The sequence below is a fragment of the Chanodichthys erythropterus genome, chromosome 11 (assembly GCF_024489055.1).
Source record: "Chanodichthys erythropterus isolate Z2021 chromosome 11, ASM2448905v1, whole genome shotgun sequence".
Taxonomy (NCBI): Eukaryota; Metazoa; Chordata; class Actinopteri; order Cypriniformes; family Xenocyprididae; genus Chanodichthys; species Chanodichthys erythropterus.
Window position 1 is genome coordinate 21,627,198 of NC_090231.1, and position 21,970 is coordinate 21,649,167.

A 21,970-nucleotide genomic window follows, 5' to 3' on the forward strand; every position below is an offset into this window, starting at 1 on the left:
AATAGCTATAACTGTTAAATAAAAGCCATGTTTTCTTCAGAGATAGAAACGTAGCAGATTCAGAAGCATGTCACCCGTCTCTGTTTTTTAAGCATGATGTGAGGATCTGTGACTGGAGGGTTGTGGTGTTAAACATGCTATTGCTAAATATTACCTCAGGGAGTAACAGTGTATGTATATATAACACCTGAGAGAGTGAGAGAATGAGAAAGAGAGATGTGAGGGGGAGTGGAGCATGTTACAAAAATCCAGGCGAGACACATATGGACTGATAGAGATATAGCGAGAGAAGAGAAGAAGAACGTTAGAGAAGGATGAAGTAAGCAAAAGAGCACAAAAGAGGGGTAGTAATAGTTCACCTGAAAATAAAAATCTGCATCATTTACTCAAACATGTGAGTTTATTTTCTCCGTGGAATGCAAAAGAGGAAATTTAGCAGAATGTCTGAGCTGTTCTTTTCCATACAATTAAAGTGGATTGGAACTGGAACTGTCATGCTCCAAAAAGGAGCAAAAATGCATAATTAAAATGTGTAAATAATGCATCATAAATGTGGTCCTTATGGCTCATGAACTCTGCATCAAGTCTTCTGAGGATATAGAGTGTAAGTTTGATTTGAAGGAAAAAAATAGCAAACAAAATACAAGAATACAAGACGGTGTACTTAAATGAGAGACAATTCCATGAAGCACTGCAAATGACAATCAAATAAAAAATAAAAATAGAAATTAAAAATATTAACCTAAACGATGTTTATATTTCCTGTATACAAACAATATAGTTTGTTTATTGAAAAATATGCATATATACACAAGTATTAGTTCACCACAAAGGGCTAGTTCACCCAAAAATAAATTTTATTACTGTTATTTTACGTCCAAACACCGACTCAGTATTGGCCAACGCTGTTCATATTAGTTATTATTTTTGTTTTGTGCACAAAAAGTATTCTCGTCACTTCATAACATTAAGGTTGAACCACTGTAGTCACGTTGACTATTGTAATAATGTCTTTTACTAGTTTTCTGGACCTTGAATGTGGTAATTACGTTGCTTTCTATGGGGGACAAAAAAACTCGGATTTCATCAAAAAGATCTTAATGTGTGTTCCGAAGATGAACGAAGGTCTTACGGGTGTGGAACGACATGAGGGTGAGTAATTAATGACAGAAATTTCATTTTTGGGTGAACTAACCCTTTAAGTAGCTTCATAGTGTGGGAAGATTACATCTACAATTACATCATTTGGAGTGCTTAAAGGGAGTGGGTCATCCTTTTGGTGCAATATGCTTGTTGCGATTCTTTGATTGATGGACATTTCCTTGAATTCTGGAATTCTGCTGATAAACATATTTTACAAATAAGCAATGTGGGTTGATAGCATTATATATATATATATATATATATATATATATATATATATATATATATATATATATATATATATATATATATATATATATATATATATATATATATATATATATATAAAACATGTTCCACTAACTAACAACCTCATAGTTCACAGTAGGTCTGTCTTTAATGGTTTACAAGTTCGTTCAAAATCAGTTCCACTGTGGTGAAAATAAATGGGATTTTTACTTCCAAAACCCAACTGTTGCACTCTATAAGATAGTTTTATGTGAAGAATAGACTGAAATGTATTTCATTATTCACTGAAAATCTTGCTTGACAGCTGTGGTCATCATCCACTTTCACTGTATGGAACAGAGACGCTTGGACATTCTGCTAGAAATAACTCCCTTTGTGTTCTACAGAAGAAAGTTTTATGTGTTTTGAAAAACGTGAGGGGGTGTAAATGATTAATTTTTGAGTGAACTGTTCCTTTAAGGAAAAAGAATGAGATTGTGAGATTGATAAAGTTACAATGAAGAGAGAGAGATGGTCCATGTAGTCCTATCGTCTCTTCTCCTCTCAGGACATGTCTTAGATTTCAGTGTGATTAGATAGTCAGGGATAGAGAGATGTTCTGAGGGAGTATTAGTAATTAATCACTACTGAAGCTGGGATTTCCACTCTCACTGTCTCGTCTACACACACACACACACACACACACACACACACACACACACACACACACACACACACACACACACACAGTTCTCTTAACCATTCAACATAACACAAAAAGAAGGGAAAAAACACCAGAAAACAAAATAAATAGAAATAAAAATAGCAAAACAATGCAACAAAAAAGCATTAAGCAGAGGCTTAAGAGGCAAACGGTTCCCTTTGTGCTATGTGCTAATTATTACCGTGCCCATAATGGGCTCCAGTCTCCTCCATAGACGATGTCTTAACACCTATCATTACTGAATGAAAGGGTGACCATAAAAAAAGAAAGAAAAGAAAAAAAAAGAAAGAAAAAACAGCAGCCTCTTCTTACAGCTCTTACCACCCCTTCGCAATCTTCATATATATATATATATATATATATATATATATATATATATATATATATATATATATATATACAATTTTTGTATTTTATTTTTTATTTTTTTCTGTACTATGAATAAATTTAGTCTGTCCCGGACATGAAAATGTCAAATACCTAAAATACACCTAGGCTAAATAGCATATTAATTTTTAATGCTCCTTCATCCTATGCTGCTATTCTCATATCTAGTATGTCTGCCAACAGCTGTTGCAGGCTCTCTCATAGGGGATTTATAATCTATCTAAAAGTGTGCTGGAGCATTGTTCAGGAGGAGGAGGAGGAGGAGGAGAAGACTTTTTATTCATGGGCTGCTTTTACCCCTTATTTCCCCTAAAAAATGTGAAAAATGTAAATCATTACTGCCTCTTCTCATTAGTGACTTTTATTTAAAGATCACACTTAATGATCCAAACATGCAATAAAATGCATGACACACCTTTTACCCAGGTGAATATTTCTCAGGGTTTTGAATACGACTTTTATATTTTAAAATATTTTTAAAAAATATATATATTTAAATTATATTTTAAAAAATTCAGCATAATTACTCTAGTCTTCAGTGTCAAATGATCATTCAGAAATAATTCTAAATATGATGGCTTTATGCTCAAGTAACATTTCTTATTATTATCAATGTCAAAAATAGTTGTGGTGAATAATGTTTTTGTGAAAACTGTGATACCCTTTTTTCCTGGATTATTTGATGATTAGAAGAATGTATTATACTTGAAATATAAATATTTTGGTAAATGTATTTACTGTCATAATATACTAACTAACATAAAGTGCCCTTACTGAATAAAAGTATTAATATTATATTGTCGTGTGTGTGTGTGTGTGTATATATATATATTATATATATATATTATATATATATATATATATATATATATACACACACACATACATACATACATACATACATACATATATATATATATATATATATATATATATATATATATATATATATATATATATATATATATATACACACATATACACAGCTCAGGGAAAAAATAAGAGACTTAACATTGATTTCTGAACTTGGAGTGGTCTCTTCATTTTTTCCAGAGCTGTATATATATATACACACACACACACACACACACACACACACACACACACACACACACACACACACACACACACACACACACACACACACTCACACACACACACTGAATAGTAGTGTATTTAATATGATGATGACATTATAATTTTGAAATTTTAGATAATAAAATTTAGAAAAATGATTATATGTTTTAAACTCGCATACAAAACCACTGAAGAACCACTGAAGAAAACACACATGTAATCAGACTTTTGTCTCAAAATCTTCTAGAAACAACCTTTAGGACAACTAACTCCGGCCTCCCCAACTGTATATCTTTTGTATGTATTGAGATCTTAAAAAAATCAAAATTCATGATGGCCACACATGAAATGTCTCACTGAAAAGACTTAAACCAGATAGAAGAGCAAATTGAAGAAGCAATTGCTCTAAATTGGGCTTTTATATGTCATTTAGGTGTTCGGCTTAAAGACACATCGCAAGAGAAGATTACAACCGTTCAGCACAAAACGTGCCACTTCAAATGGACTGTCTGTAAGGGATCAGACTGTGGGATCAGTTAATCTCACCCTGACACTGATGATTTGAGACCAGCGGGTAAGTGAGCATGCTTCATGTCTTATCTAAGGACCGCTCAAGCGCGCAGATCTGGGATCAGAAATGTATGTCCTGTATCTGGTCCAGGAGCGGTGTCATGTTACAAGTACCGAAAGAAGGAGCGGTGTGGGGCATGAGGTGAACTTTGCTTACCTGATCACTCTAACTGCATACTGGTCCGGGGCCCGTCAGGTTGAAGAGACCGTGACTCACCCCGCCACTGAGTCTGTACGGCAACAAGCGATGACAGCAGCGATGAGTCTTACTCTGTCAGCAAGAAAGAAAGAGAGAGAGAGAGAGAGAGGATGTCAGGCCAAATGTAACAAATTCACTGAATCACAGCAGTGGCGCAGAGGTCAAGGAAAAGCAGCCGAAAAAGGTTAAAGATGAAATCAAAGCCGTGGCTCAGAGCGCAGCTGAAAATCTATCCCAGCAAGGCAAGGCCACCGCTGACGCGCTCAGCAGACAAGAAGCTAAATACTGCACGCCACTCTGGGATCTTTCATTTTCAGCCGATCAATAAGGACTTATATTTATCAGGATTCCAAGCAGCTGCCACATCTGACAACCTCCACTTCATTTTCGCACTCCGCCCTCCCTCCCTCTCTCTCTCTTTCTCCCTCTCTATCCATCCATCGTCCGGCCCGTCTTCCGTGGCCTCGTGCTAAATCGGGACCTATCGACCACCAAAGCGTAACGGGGGGCCTTCGGTGCGGCTTCAGCCCTCACGTACAGCCGTGCTCCTGCCGCGTCCCCCCACTAATATTGGGTTAAGAAGTGTGCGTTTTGTCATTAGCCTGTTGGCTCAGGCCCATCTCCCTGCTCTCTTTGTTCCACGGCACGCCATTGAAGCCTGCCAAGAAAATGGCGGCATAAAACACGTACACTTCACCACGTCGTTTCAACCCGTGCAAGCGCGAGTGAGTGAGCGATTTGAAAACGCAGATATATTTAGGGAGGAAAAGCAGGGGGGAAAGAAGAAACTCTCCAATTTAAATCATTCACAGAAGCAGAAGATTTGCTGAGAGGGCGGAGAAGGCCGAGTTAAAATAGCTCAATCTCTAATCATCTGTACGACAATATTTGCTGTGAGGCATTCTAAATAGATTATCGCTGGTCCATCTGCCTCATCACTGATTTATAAGGCGTTAAGCTGCTTTCCAAAGGCAAGGACTTCCTTTGCAGCTACAGTGGAAGGATTCTTGTTCAAATCAGGGCCAATGGCAGCTGAACAAGCCCGCCGCTCACAGTAAAGGAGTTTCTGCTTTCAGCGAGAGAGAGAGGGAGAGGAAATAAAAATAGGACGGCACTATCCGGTTTGGAGTCGCCACATGAAGCAGTTTGAATCCAAAAAAATTTCTATCTCTAATTTTTTTTTTTTTCTTTTTTACAAAAAGACAGGGAGGAGGGGAGGAAGTGAAAAACACACACACAAACATACACACACAAAACAAGAGACATCATTAACATATGAATACTGTATGCAAATGGTTAGAAGAGAGCAGATGTTGGCGCATTTAATTGACCTATATGTGAATTGCATCCAAACCTTCTACACAGAGTACGCTGAGTGTAACACTGGATGCCCGGCACTGGCTTCCTTACACAACACAAACAGGGAGGAAATGAGAGGAGGGTTTGTGCTTGAGAGAAAGAGAGAGAGGGAGGATGGAAAGAAGAGAGACAGAGATGTATAAAGTGAGGCAGAGACAGATGAAGACAAAGAAACCCGTGTCGGTAAACGGCACGGCCACAGAAACGCCTAAACGCATCGGCTGTCAGCTTCTTGCGTCTCTTATGGATGACATCACTGGGTCACACAGGAAATCAATCAAGCTGTGGCCTTTGGGGAACATGAGCGTCGCTGACAGGTTATGAGCTGCAACCCGTGTTAAGTTCAGTTTATCCACCTCAACTCTTACTTGAACTCTCACTCTATGCTGTCGCTCTAGAGACAACGAAAAAAAGAAAAAAAAAAGAAAAGGGGGATGGAGGGGTGGAGTCATAGCTTTTCTGTTGCTAAGTTTTGCATGGGTGAACTATAAGAACCACAAATGCTAATTTAATCTGGGCTTTGCCCTTTCTTTCCCCCTTTCTCCCTCCTGCTCGGGAATGTCATTAAATTGTATTAAACAGCCTTTTGTCCACAGGGCAAGGACCACCCGATATATGATAATACATTAATGCCCTGGTGCTACAGCCAGTGAGCTGAGACGCGCTTTTAGGCCGCGGGCTGAGCAGCACACACATGGAGCGCACTAGCATGAGTATGGGAGTTTGCATGTGTACAAGTGTGCATGACAGAGAAAGAGAGGCTGGCTAACAAGTGTGACACATACTAATAGAAACATACCTAATAAATTACAAGCTTTCAGGGTCTGGCAAGCTGACATTTTCTCTGTGAGCGGGACAATTTCATATCTGCAGAGCAGGAGAGCAAATTGCATCACGTGGAGATTGCCGGAAGATTAGCATAAAAATTAACACTTAAATTTCAGCTTATTGTCAAGCCTTCTTCTGCTCTTTCTGCAAAACCAACAATCAATTCCTCTTAGAAATCTGATTAGTTTCCATGATGCTTATTATCCTAGTCATGTTTCTGCTCCGCCATCCAAGACTCCGGGACTATTTGTTAAAATAGAATTAAGAGGCTGATCAATCCATAGGTGTCTCTTATATGCATATACCTTCTCGCACTTTTCCCTTGTCCGATCCTTCATCAGCAGTCGCTCATTAAACATGCTGATTAATATGCCATGGATCATAGTGGAGTATTTTACATTTAGATGGTTTATTATTTACATGTGAAGTCCAGCTGACGCAGTCAAAAGAAATAGAAAATAGAAATGCTCCATTAGAGTATCCTTAGCTATAAATTTAGCTGACATCTTTTATTTCTTTCTTCCATTTTAAGCATTATAGAAATTTGCATACGAACATATCTCCAGAATTTTAAATATATGAATAAAGAAATTGAAGACAAGTGCATAAGCTACATGGTTTTATGGACTTCTTAAAATAAATATTAAATAATTATAATAATAATGAATAAATTAAAGAATGACATTTTATTATTCATTTATATTTATTTAATACTTATTTTAAGAAGTGCATACAACTATCTAGCTTATGAACTTGTCTTCAATATAATAATAACAATATTTGTTATATTGAAGATACTGAAACATGAAAGTGTTAATGTGAATACTATACAAATTCAAAACAGGATATTCAAAGAAGAAGAAGAAGAAGTTTTCCCCCCTCAGTTCCAGCATGTGTAAAGTCACGGTATTCGTGTTGACTCTTTCAGTAAGAGCTGTGAAAGTCATCACACATTTTCAAAAGCCTTCATACTGCTGTACTGAAATATCTGTCAATACAGTCCTATTAAAATCACTGCACAAGTATGTAGTGATGAGCAGCATGCGCTCTGGGTGGCTTTCCAGGTGGAGAGAGAGGGGCTTCATTTTGTTTAAACAAATTCTATTTCATCGCATCCAGATGTCTTTAAGCACAGTCCATTCGCCATGTGCACACTCCAAGATCCACAAAAAATGTATACAAACATTTATTCATAACTGCATGCCTCTTCTCAGACTGAAGAGTTGTCATGGTTCCCTTGACTCTGTTTCGGGGGTAAACTAAGTGTAATGTGAAGCAAAAACAGTGTAATGTGATTAGCCGGAGCACGCCGCTTCTGTGACCGGGTTCCTTGTTCTCTAGCCAGGCGTCAAAGCTGGGAACGTGTGTTTGTCGTGTGGCCCACAAAAGCTGGTTGGACTCAAATCATGAGGAGTGCCAAGACTGCTCTGACACACTTGATATGCCATTACCTGAAATTCTTGACTTCAGTAGTAAAAGTGGGAAGTGAAAGTGAACATGTGACATTCTAAGTGGATAACAAGAACTTCTGCTATGCAGAAGTTAATTTAAACCAGTAACCCTCACTCTTTTACTCTCATTTTGTGTCTCTCTTTCTATCCCTGCCTCCTCCCTATCCTCTATTCTTATGTTAACATGGATAATAGGAATGGGCCACCCGGCAGTGAACTTGAAAACTTAAGTCCATGCTCAAGGAAAATAATCCATTTCTCGCCATCCCCTGATGAAACTTAACTCACTTCAAACTTTATGTGTGGGCCCTCTATAGCTCTACCAATACATCTGCTGGCTCCTTAAAGCATATTACTTTTCACACGGTTTAAAAATAATAAACGTGCACTTAGCCGAGCTGTTTTCCCGTTCTAATGCCACACAATGGTGGGGAATAATTCAAAAGTCTTTAAGTTCAGAGTAAACACTCTGTTCCTTTGTTGATTGTACAGCTAGTTCGCCTTTTTTTCTTTTGCTCTCTCTCTCTCTTTATCTCTTTCTAAGCCTGTTGTGTTTTTACTCTAAACAATACACCCTTCCTTCACATCTGAGCAACACACCTCACTGCCATTTAATAGGTTAAATCCCGTAGTATGGAGAGTCATATTTTAAACCGGTGGTTTATTTTTATGAGCGGGTGTAATTAACGCAGCATGTCCTATCTCTTAGTCATCGATGCCAAGGTCTCTATTTAAACAACTTTATTGTGAAATGTTTGCATTCTCAGCATTCGCCAGGCCACACACAGATTATTATTTCATACTTCTCAGCGACGCTCTGAAACGTTTACGCTTTCCAATGGTTATTGTTTTTGATTACGGCTCTGTGGATCATTCTTGGGGAGGACTGACTAGAAAACATGTTTACACAGGACCAAGTGTGAACCTGAAGGCCTAGCTCAGGCCAAATGAACGCTCAACCACCTGATTTATGAAGCAAAGATTAAACTATTTACGTCCAAGCAGCCTGAGTTGTTTAATTTCTCTGCTTGAGGCCTTCGCTTTGTTATTTTGATTTTTTATTTTTTTTCTTTAATTTTGGTTGCAGAACTGCATCTTTGACTGTCCTGTATATTTACTGCAGCTGAATGTGAATAAGCATGAAGAAGAAATTGTGAAATGTTTGCATCCTTGTTAGTGAACAGAGTAGTTTGATTAATTAATCACATGAAAATGTTTTTCATCCCTACAACCTCTTCATTCCCAAAATGTATTATTATTATTATTATTATTACTATTCCATTATTACTGCATACAACTAATATAACTTTATTATTATAATTATTATTATCATGGTAACACTTTACAATTAGGTAGTTACATTAGTTAACATTAGTTAACTACTTTAGTAGAATTTAGTAGAATTAGTAGAATTTAGAAGAATTAAGAATAAACAATACTTCCACAGCATTTATTATTCTAAATAAATGTTAATTTCACATTTACTAATACATTATTAAAATCAGAAGTTGAATTTTTTAACATTAGTTAATGCACTGTGTCCTAACATGAACAATGAATGACTGTATTTTTATTAACTAGCATTAACAAAGATTAATAAATTCTGTAACAAATGTTTTGTTCATTGTTAGTTCCAGAAGTGGAAAGTAACTAATTACAAATACTTTTGTTACAGTACATTGAGTACATTTTTCTTTTTTTTCTAATTCATTGAGTATAATTAAATTGTGGTACTTTTTACTTAAAAATGGTACTTTTACCCGAAAAGGTCTGACTCGAGTGCAAAACCAATCAAAACTTCCAGGTCAGCTGGGTGACAGGGAATTCAAACCGCGCTTTGATATTCAATCATTGGCACTCGCGTTTTGAATCAGTATCGCTAAGGTTTTAATATTTTAGTGAATGTAAGTGAGCTATGTTCACATTCTGATTTTAAATTGTAATTTTGGCAGCTCCTGAAATGGGTCATACCATTAATATTACTAGAGCACTGAACAGTTGAAGTAAATAGAAATCTCGGCTCATACAAGGACGCAGTTATTGCATGGAAGTGTCTAAAATGCATGCGCACAGTTCATTTGAATGGTAAAGCTTGCCCTCTTTAACAATACAGTTAAACTAAATGTACGAAACAAACTTTGTGTGTAGCTGAAATAACCCTAATATTAGCAACACCAGTGGAATAAGGTCACATGATTGATCTGTCAATCAGATGCACTTAAAAATGTAGTTTGTTACTATAGCAACAGTGGACATTATTGGAAAAAAAAAATAGCATTGTATTTAACATGTTAACCCGTACCCCACTTTATTTTTTTACAGGCACTTTTCTGTTCATACTGTTTTAATCTCTAATTTCTTTCATTGGACAACTCACTTAGTTTTTGCTTTTACCCTTCATTCAAATGATCATACGTGGACTTCGTATTCAAAATTAGTAATAAAACAATTAGTCTTGGCAACAGGCATAGCTAGCATGTTTGCTTAGCATAGCGTCAAACACAACAATTTATGAGATTAATATTTACACACATCAGTCGTGTTTGAAATAACTTCTGTGGTTCCATGTTGCTTCTTAACACAGAGTGAGACAGAAAATATATTATTCTATGATACAGGCTATGTCGATTAATGTTGTGTTATAGATATACATTATTCTATAAAAATACCCGAGATGGCTTGAAGAACAAAGATAAACACGGATATATCCTCACAATCGTGTGTTTATTGTCTTCATGTTTCATCAGTCATAACGTCTCTATCTGCATGTTATTCAGCAGTAGCGATATCTGATGGCCATATAAGGGATTTCCTGGAACGTTTCCTGGAAGTTTAATACTTCTATGAATCTCACTTGTGGACTTTCTGTGCGAGGGCACCCTCCATCTTCCAGTATGAATGATACAGAAAAATCACAGAGTGTTTAATGTTCCATATTGCTAACATCACCTCATTAGTGTAACAATAGAAAAATAATACTAAAGTACTTTGTAGTTTAGTAACTTGAGTAGTTTTTCATCAGACTACTTATTTACTCTTACACGAGTCTTATTATTTTTTAGTACTTCTACTTGTACTCAAGTAAAGTATTTCTTAAGTAGTAATACTTTTACTTAAGTAAATTTTTTTAGTACACTGGTTAGTTCATGTTCATTAATAGATTAACTAATGTTAAGTAACGAAACCTTATTGTAAAGTGTTACCATTATTATTAATAATAATAGCTGTAATAATGTAATAATGGCATAATAAGATTGGCATAATAATAAACTTCATTTATAAAAGGAATGAATTTAAAATGAATTTAGATGGGATGTTTAACAAAAGTAAAAAAAAAAAATAATTACAGCAAAATGAAAACAAATATGAAATATTGTAATAATAATAATAATAATAATAATAAATTAATTAAATAAAAAAAAGTTGTGCCAGTTTTAACTGGTACTAAATGTGCAGGTGTGTAAAAGCAAAAAATAAATAAATAAATAAATAAATAAAATAAAAAATCTTTTCAAGTACCCAAAGCTGAGTACCCCCTGGGGTGCACATACACCTGGTAGGGTCTACATTGAAGAAATGAAATATGGCCTTGAAGACATGACACTGAGCTAGATCAGATGGCAGAGCAGATGTGTTTTAACAATGCCTTCTCTTCAGTGATGTGCCCTGTGCCACCACAAACATTTTAAGACTTTCATTGTTACACAGGTGCTTTCTCAGAGCGCACTAGACAACAGAGCTTCTGAGGCACGCGCCACCCAGACCACACCATTCACACTTAATAAATCTCATGCTCAAGCCTCCAGGGTGATGAGGTGGGAAGGCTGAGATGGACGCGACAATCTGTGAGCTAACCACACTTCGACATATGGTAAAGGTCCACAGGCCTCCCTTAATCTGTCCGTCAAACTGGCTGCTCCGTTTCCCAACTGAAACATGAGAGCGTTGCATGTACCCGGCGCAAGACTAACACTGGTGTACGCTATTAACCTAGCATAGTGATATTTTATTATTTTATGCTTAATGTTTTTCCCTTTCCGATAAGTTTTGAGACTCAGCAAGTGGGAACTACCATAAGCAAAGCAGTGAAAACCCCTACCCATAACCTCAGAGCATGATATCGCGTCCATCGTCTTGCCCGTTCAGAGCAGCTCCAGGCTGTGCAGTGGCGTGCAGATGGGACTTCAGAGGTCTGTCATCTTTTGATTAAGAAAAGGAAATGATTTCACTTTAAAGACATTCCTCACAGTCACCACGGCACAGAATCTCTGCTACTCTCATTCACTCCACAAGCTGTAATTCTTTCCCCTACAATATATACTGTTAAACTTTAGGATGATTGTTACCTGTCCGCCTATAGCTGTCAGGAGACAGACAGTAAAAAAGTAAGCAAACCAATTCAGGATAACATGAGAGAGCGAATCCATCCCTGCTTTTATTGTCAGGCTCTTATGACAGCATACGGCGAATCAACTCAGGGACCTGACCTTGGGTTAAGTGGGGCACTGTGCTATTTCTTCATGACCTCAGGCTTGTTAAGTGAAGAGATAGGGAGTCTGGGAGCATGGGGGGAGGTCTCAGAGATTGAGACGCAGACACGGAGCTCCTCCATAAACCCGCAGAGACAGACTGAGAAACGTCTCGCCCGTCACATTAAAACGTCTCTCAGCCACACATCTGCACATGAACTACAAATCACGCCTGGCCAGCTCTAGAGCTGTCGGGGAACTGTAAATGTTTCAGGAGACACAGATAAAAACTCACCGACCTCTTGCTAGGGTCCCTGTGTGAGTCCAGTCTTGTTTTGAGATTTCTCTGACTGCATATGAAAGTGCCGGCCAAGCATCTGCTGTCTGTGTTGTGATCTAATACTTACCGATGACGTCTATATCATATGAGGATTTTATCACAGATATCAATGGATTGGTTTTTGGCTTGCATTACATACTATGAAAAATAACTATTAAGATTATTAAATATTGATGTCACATTCATCATAACCATAATAATATAAAAAAAAAAAAAAATCACATGACTAACCTATTACACCAAAGTATCACGTTTATATATATATATATATATATATATATATATATATATATATATATATATATATATATATATATATATATATATATATATATATATATATTGTCATATATAAATGTACAAACCAAATTTTATACAGACACCTTGAACATTTCATTCAGAGTTAAACTTTCAGAAAAAAAATAATCGTAATTATGTCAGATAACACTTAAGCAAAACATGGTCAGGTCAAAGTGTAATAATGTGTAATAATAGTGTAATAATTTTTGGTCCCAAATGTTTATAAATTTTACTGGTAGCCCACTGTATGAAGAATTTTTGGGTATAATATGTCACAGTTTACTTTATTTTGCTATCCTCACTTACATAAATGAACTATTGTGTCCTGCACCAACTAGTAAAAAATTATATCTAGTGTCTGAATAATTTTTGGGTTGACTGTATATATATATATATATATATATATATATATATATATATATATATATATATATATATATATATATATATATATATATATATATATATGTATGTGTATATATATATATATATATATATATATATATATATATATATATATATATATATATATATATATATATATATATATATATATATATATATATATATATATATATATATATATATATATATATATATATATATATATATATATATACATATATATATATATATATATATATATATATGTATATATATATATATATATATATATATATATATATATATATATATGTGTGTATATATATATATATATATATATACACATACATATATGTATATATATATATATATATATGTATATATATATATATATATATATATATATATATATATATATATATATGTATATGTATATATATATATATATATATATATATATATATATATATATATACACACATACACACACACACACACACACACACACACACACACACACACACACACACACACACAGTAGTCAACATTTGAAGTAGATCAAAAACGTTCATCAAAGTTGTCCTAAGAAGAAGGTTTTAGGACAACTCTGATTAACTTTTTTAATCCACATGTTGACTACTGTATATATATATATATATATATATATATATATATATATATATATATATATATATATATACACTGATCAAAAGTTTGGGATCGGTAAGATTTTTAATGTTTTTAAAAGAAGTCAGAAATATTGTGAAATATTATTACAATTCAAAATAATTTTCTATTTGAATATATTTTACAAAGTACTTTATTCTCGTGTTGGCAAAGCTGAATTTTCAGCATCATTACTCCAGGCTTCAGTGTCATATGATCCATCAGAAATCATTCTAATATGCTGATTTGCTGCTCAAGAAACTTTCCTATTATTATCAATGTTGAAAACAGTTGTGTACTTTTTCTTCAAGTTTCCTTGATGAATAGAAAGTTCAAAAGAACAGCATTTATCTGAAATACAAAGCTTCTGCAGCATTATACACTACCGTCCAAAAGTTTGGGGTCAGTAAGAATTTTTATGTTTTTGAAAAGAAATTAAAGAAATTAATACTTTTATTCAGCAAGGATGCATTAAATCGATCAAAAGTGACAGTAAAGACATTTATAAAATGTTACAAAACATTATATTTCAAATAAACACTGTTCTTTTGAACTTTCTGTTCATCAAAGAATCCTGAAAAAAAAATATTGTACACAAATATTTTCTACAATTGTACACATTAAATGTTTCTTGAGCAGCAAATCATCATATTAGATTGATTTCTGAAGGATCATGTGACACTGAAGACTGGAGTAATGATGCTGAAAATTCAGCTTTGCCATCACAGGAATATATATATATACACACACACACACACACACACACACTGCTGTTTAAAAGTTTGAGGTAATTTTTTGAGGTAGTTTTTTTTGTTTGTTTTTTGTTTTCAGTAACACAACTTGTTTTATATTTCAATATATTTTATTTCCTGTGATGGCAAAGCATTGTTACTCCAGTCTTCAGTATCACATGATCCTTCAGAAATCATTCTAATATGCTGATTTGGTGCTCAAAAAATTCTTAATATCAATGTTGAAAATGTTGAAAAATGTTGTTTTTGTTAAAACCAGGATACATTTTTTCAGAACTATTGATGAAAAGCATTTATTTGAAATATACTTTTATTTTATTTATTTTATTTTATTTTTTATTTTATCTTGATGCCAATGCCTGTAATTAAAACTGGAGAGAGGAAAAGAAATGACAGGAGGAACAGGAAATGCACCTTGCATGCACATATGCTAAGCGCTAGACCATGGCTCCAACTGGCATTTCTCTACTATTTCACCCCACACACCCTCTATTATCTAATGGATCGAGCCGAGTGTCAGAGCTGAAGCTGAGACCACCGGCATGGTAGTCCCTCACCTCAGTCCAGGAGAAACAGATCGAAGTGCTTACCTGCCTGCTGCCGACTAGACACTTTACACACCAGAACAACATACTGAAATCAGAACCACCTCAACAAGAAAACCCAGCGGTGTTGAGTTTACAGACTGATTGTTGTTTGTCTAATAACAATAGCAAAGTAATGAAGTTGGTGAAAATACACGTTTGAGGCACATATAACATGTCTAGATCACATTAAAGGACAAAACAGTGTGTTAGCCAGTGCCATTGAGTCACTTGCTTGTGTGCCCCATCAATTGCACCTGGAACCAACATATTATTCAGACATTCTCAATATTTAATCACCAGACTAGACCCAACCTACAACTAGACCAGCATGCATACAATACACTTCCAAACAAACTGTCCAAAACAGAAGGGTTTCATAAGCACTCTCCCTTGCATAAACACACACAGGTGTACACTTGTGAGAAACACTCCCTCAAACTGCTCGCTTTCTCATCTTTTTTTTTTCTTCTTTTTTCTGTTGAGCGACCTCCAACACACACACACTCACAGTTAATATCTGAGAGCAGGTCATCTAAGAATCATACAGCATGCCGCACACACATGAAACTAATTAAACATTATCGCACTTCCTGTGACAAAACATTCATTAAAGCTGCACACACACGCGCGCAAACACACACAGACGAGTATACGCTTCACATGCCCACCCAACCCACGACAGTTCTGTTTGACCTTGCGCTGCCATATTCATTACATCATTAAGTTACCTCTTCATTAACTTTTCATTATTTATGGGGGCTTTTGGGGAGGGGGACCTTTATCAAATACTATCTTTTGTCGAGCTCACAATGTGGAGGCAGACCCCCTCGAGAAATCGTCTGCCATGCCTCACTGCCAACAGGAGTATCAGCCTTGAACTCTGTCATTTCAGAGCTTAAATCCAGCTCCCCAGACCAGGGACAAACACAAACGCGCAACAGAGACCGAAAAGCGTTGAGCAGAAGTATTCCCTTTAAGATTACAGGCACAAACAAAAGGCAAAATGAACTGCGTAACTTCTTTAATAAGCCAAGCGACTCTGGAATTAAAGATGGGTTTGGTTTGTTTGTTTTCAAATTGCAGAAATGTTTCGCTTATGCTTCTGTATTGCGCTTCCATTGTGTTGCCGATGTTTTGGAAAAGAAAATCAATAGACAATGCCATTTGAGTCATGCAAACATCGCTGACTACAGATAAACATATTTGTGTTCCCTACCCTTACACGAGCACCATTCTGTTCCCAAGGCGTATCGCGCTAGCTGTCATTAGCGAACCATCGGCCCCTCCACCGCCGCAGATTGCCTTTTTAAAAAAGTCTGGCTGCCGACCATTTCACATCGTTGGCCAATTATAAATGGCAAATCACAATCAAGCCGATTTTTCCCTTCCCCCCAGAAACACTCTACTCTGGCCTGGCTCCATGGCTGCTCTTGAATAATAGGGTGATAGCCCTTTGTGTGACAGCCTGCGCGGGCGTCGGGTATTTTACACATTTATGTGACGGATCCTGGGCTCAAACGGGCCCGCTCTTCAAACGGCGCGTCGGCTCAGCCAAGTCTCTAGCCTTTTGCCGAACACACATCCGAACGCTAATAAATGGCTTCCTTTTCCAACCTACCCCTATCGGTCCGTATTAATCTGAACACACGAGACAGGTGACAGCAATAAATGCTGTGAAAGTCTGCAAAGCCCCCCGAAAAAAGAATAAGAAAGATGATTTCAGATCAGTGTTGAAGAGGGATCGGAGACAGCGGAGGAAGCTATTAAAGTGTATTAGGGCCGAGCATTAGGCTTGACTGATAGGGCCCTCGCTGACTTCCAGTATCGCGGCCATACAGCACCGAGCCGAGTGTGTGTGTGTGCTTCTCTCTCCATCCACACTCCATCCCATGATCATTCGCCAATTACAGAGAGCTAATGCATCCAGAGCCTAGAATCCCACCCCAAAAACGAGGGGGGAAACTCTCCAGAGACCCGCTAATAATATAACTTAAAACATGCTGAGAGAGAGGCATTATGCGCAAAATGGAAATCAAAAAAGAAAAACAGTGTAATTTAAACTGGGCCAAAGCTGGAATGGGTTTAACTTACAAATGGTAAATTCTATCTTTTTATCTCTCTGTCACTTACTCACTCACTCACTCACCCTCTCAGTAACACTAATACCATGAACGAACACATTAGCCATAGAGGGGGTCTGACGACTGGAATAAGAGTCCAGCTGTTGGATGTGAGAGAGCTGAGGAGCAGGTTGGGATGAAGTGTCTGTGAGAGCCACAGTTTATGTAGCTCACATACAGCCATTAAATGCTGTAATGTTGTTTAAAGTCAAGAAAATACATTTGAAAAGAGAGAAAAATTCTGGAAGCATCCATAATTAGAACACTTTAAATTACATTTTGCAAGTTAAACATCCTCACCTTTTAGTCTTCCCACAATAACTTTTGGTAATGGTGTTTTATTCGCAAATTAATGTTTTTGAACAAACCATTTAAGTGAACAATTAGTTCTCTATGGCCGTAACGTCATAACCTCCAGAAACCATCACCAAACAAATGCCAAATAAACCAAATAAAAACAAATCTATCAATTCTATCAGATTCCAAAGATTTAATTTCACTGGTAGGAATCAAATTCTCCACCACTAATGGAGCATTCACATTTATTGTTGTTTGATGATTTTTTCTCGAACGCACATGAACGGGAATTCCGTGCGAGGGTGAAAGATTTCGTCATACAGATTTCACAACGGGTTCAAGGTGGTGAAGCAAATTCACCTGAAAGCTTCTTGGCTGTTTTGGCTGTGTTTCATACGGTACATTGCTAAACTACTGACAATGGAATTCCACTGAATATTTTGCTATTTGCTAATATTTGATAATGTGTGCGTGTGTGTGTGTGTGTGTGTGTGTGTGTGTGTGTGTGTAGTATACATTAAGCTAATTTTACACATCAAATTTATTGAGCCTGATTGGTGAATCCTGACAGCAATCTGATTTGTTTACTCATCTGCATAGGACGAGACTATTCTCCCCACCCACAAAAGAAACAGCCCAAATGATTATAAAGACTTGCTAAAAGCTAAAATAGTATAATATTCAAAATCATATCTAAACAACTTTTAATAGTAGCTTTTGCCCTTAAATTAAAAACAATTACATTGAGAAAAAAATCAAGTCCAGTGTAATTGAACTGTTGATCGGTTAATTATGAGCAGTTAAGTAGAGAGTAACAAGCCACTGTTTATACTATCTACTATCAGAAATGAATAGTGTGGAACATCTAAGGCCAAGAACAATGAATTAAAAAGAGTCACACTCTCTCTCACACACACACACACACATGCACATGCACAAAAGCTCTTCTCACTCTGCTTGACGTTATGCCCTAAGACTGTGTTTTCCAAGCAGCTGGCTAGCTGAGAAGAGGTGTGCTGATATATTCTAATCAGTTCTTTAGCCCATCTGATCTGTGTGCCTATTTGTTGTTTTATCATCAAATTGCTCAGTAGAACAGAATGTTACCGTCCTCCCTCAGAATGCCTGCGCCCCTCGCTCCGATTTTTCCTCAGCAGGCTGAATAATTATCTGTTGTTATGATTTTTCTTCCTCTCACCATCATTCTTAGTTTCTTTCATCGGTATGAGTTTCTGAATTTTTGTGGTGCTGTAGCTTTAGGACATTAAATCAAGTGTTAAATCCAAATAAGCAGGTGCAAATGACAAGCAGAGAATGTAAAGCATGTGTGTGCGTGCATGTGTGTCAACCGCAAACCGTCCCACGGTACGCCTTCTCTCTACACTTCATCTACAGCATTATAAAGTCACATGAGGATTACTCATCTCCTTCTCCTTCCATCTACCTCTCTCCTCCTCTCCTTCTCCATGTCTTCAGAGCGCTCAGTCATATTCCGAGACATAATCCAAGTGAATATTGGAGAGTGGTGGCGGAGTTCAGATTGGATCTGTGTAGCGCTGACAGACTACATCATCCGGGAGGGCCTCTAAGCCCCAGTGAAATAGTTGTGTCTGCCATACAATATTACTGTCATGCTCCTCAGTCCCTCTTACAAGCAGACGCTTCAAGATTCCACACAAACATTCAGACACAAACATACAGAATATTCACAGAGATGAGAAGGAGAAACTGAGCTCAATATAAGGGTGTTTCTGCGACTATGGGCACTTTGGCACATATTTGAACTTTTACAAATTTCACAAGGGAATCACAAGGAATTCTGTCATTTTTATTTATTTATTACCTAGCATTTTATGTATCCCAAATACAGACAATTAAATAATATCTTCTTTTTTTTCATAATTTAAAAACTTTTAGTTTTGTAAGACATGATACACAATAATAAAAAAAAAAATCTATTATATTAAACTGATATTTACCTTGATTTTTTATTATTATTTTATTTATTCACACAACATGTCTCATTTAATCTCAGTCATATTCTTCACTGACAGTTTTCTCCCTGGTAAACATGCATTCTAATTCTGAACAAAAAAAATAAAAATAAATGTAAAATGAGGCCAAATCAGTCATTTCTGCAAAAATGTATATAATTTTTAAACAATAAATATTCAAATGACTTATTTCAATATTTGATCAGATTATTGTTTTTAACTCTTTAACTGCCAGCATTTTTGATAATTTTTACAAAGCTTTCATGGCCCTCAGAATAAATTGTATGAATATCTGAACATAAAATATATCAAAATAAAGAACAGTGCCTCTGTTTTTAAACAAGAAAAATATTCTAGCTTCAAGCATTCTTTTTTTTTCTTTTTTTCTTTTTTTTTAATCAGCACTTGAATGTGGGAAGGTTTCATAGAAAAAAGCTAAATTTTGAGCAAAAAGCTCAAAGACTATACCAAGATCGAGAAAAGAAAAAAAAAAAAAAGAAAAAGAAAAAAAAGTGCACTAGTGGATTGAGTCCATCAACAACCCCAAAGCTTGTACAATCCTGAACCTCTTTATGGGTTTGATATTTCATTCTGTAATGTTCAGCAGTTTTATTTATATGCTGTTTAATGTTTGATGATCACGTTAGCTTACGTGTGCAAGCAATGCTTCTATTGCGCCCCCTACCATATAAAAGTGAAAACATGGTTGCCGGAAAATGCATGGTGTCATAAATGACGGAAAAGTTAACATTTAATAAACATTTTTATGATGGATTATCATATTTTTATTTTAAAATTAAAATCAAGAAAATCAAAAGTTAAACAATAAAATGTATATAGAAAAAGCAAATACATGCAAAAATGAATAAAAATAAAAACAAGAAAATAAAAGAAAGCAGCCATAAGTGCCCATAGTTCTATCCTAACAGAAAGTGTTGTATTGTTTGTGAATAAATGAATGCTTGGTTATACAAACACATCCTTTGATAGATGTTTATCTAAGGAAAACTCATATGTCTGTGGATTAAAGTAAAAGATCCTATGGCACAATGGTTTGAAAAAAAAATAAAATAAATAATCACAATGTGTTAAGTCCGATGTGTCTTTTACCCAAGCTACATATGTTCTCTTGGCTTACAGATTTTCCATTTCCTCTTTGAGTCAGTTTGATCAGTTAATAACATTAGATCACTTCAACTCTTCAGCGCTTGTTCCCCCACTTTGAATCCCCTCAAGGTGGAACTATTGAAATGATCCAGAGTCACTTTGAAGGGAGGCGGTTTGCTGGAGTGGGTGTAACTCCAATGTACATGATTACTCATGAGCGAGTGCTGAATATGTATGGATGAGGATAAATGATGTCATATCACATTAGAGGGACAAGAGAGGAGAGAGAGATGGATGGAGGTAAAGAATAAAGCAGAAGGAAAGAGGGAGGGGGACTGTAGGGAGTGTGGTGGAGGCTCTTGGGAAGGGGACAGTGTGTCATATGAGCTTCAGCTTTATCAGGCGAGGCATGAGCCGCAGTTGAGACTGTCCCGCGCAAATATGGTAACCACCTGCTCACCATTGCTCTGCGTCTGCAAATAATTAATTTGGAGTTTAGGGTAATTGTAACTAAAATACAAAATCTGGCCGTGTCACATTCATTTCTCTCGGCCCGGCTGTGTTTCATTTGAAACGGATCTTTTTCGGTGAACACTCGCTCTTTTTCTGGAAGGATTGCGGCAAGTTATTTGCCCGGGAGAAACAGCCGACAAGCTCTTATATCCTGTCTTGGTCGCCTCATACCACACCAGCTTCAGATTCCACACATCGCAGATACATGTTGCCAATTTTGCAGCTGTGTGCAAATCAGTAACCTTCAAGGAAGCAACTGGCCTACTGAACAGTCGTCCAGTGTAATGACCACATCTGCCTGTGTGTGTTTGTATATCACTGTGTGATATTCTTCAGTGTCTCTCTATATGATTGAAGGTGTTAATGTGATGCTGTGTGTGCGCATGCATTGGGAAAACCAACTGAATATTTCATCATGCATGAGCGTGTGTGCGTGTGATTGAGTGTGTGTATATCTCCTGATTGAGATTGGTTT

At 36.2% G+C, this 21,970-nt stretch overlaps 1 protein-coding gene across 4 annotated transcripts in view; it reads right to left on the bottom strand.

The window, feature by feature from the left end:
- znf536 (zinc finger protein 536) overlaps nt 1-21,970 on the bottom strand; it is a 174,957-nt gene that overhangs the window by 107,340 nt on the left and 45,647 nt on the right. For all 4 annotated transcript variants that reach the window (XM_067400578.1, XM_067400574.1, XM_067400575.1 and 1 more), the window contains one exon: nt 4,287-4,400. The gene's annotated coding sequence lies outside the window, so the exon portion shown is untranslated. The remainder of the gene's footprint in view (nt 1-4,286; nt 4,401-21,970) is intronic.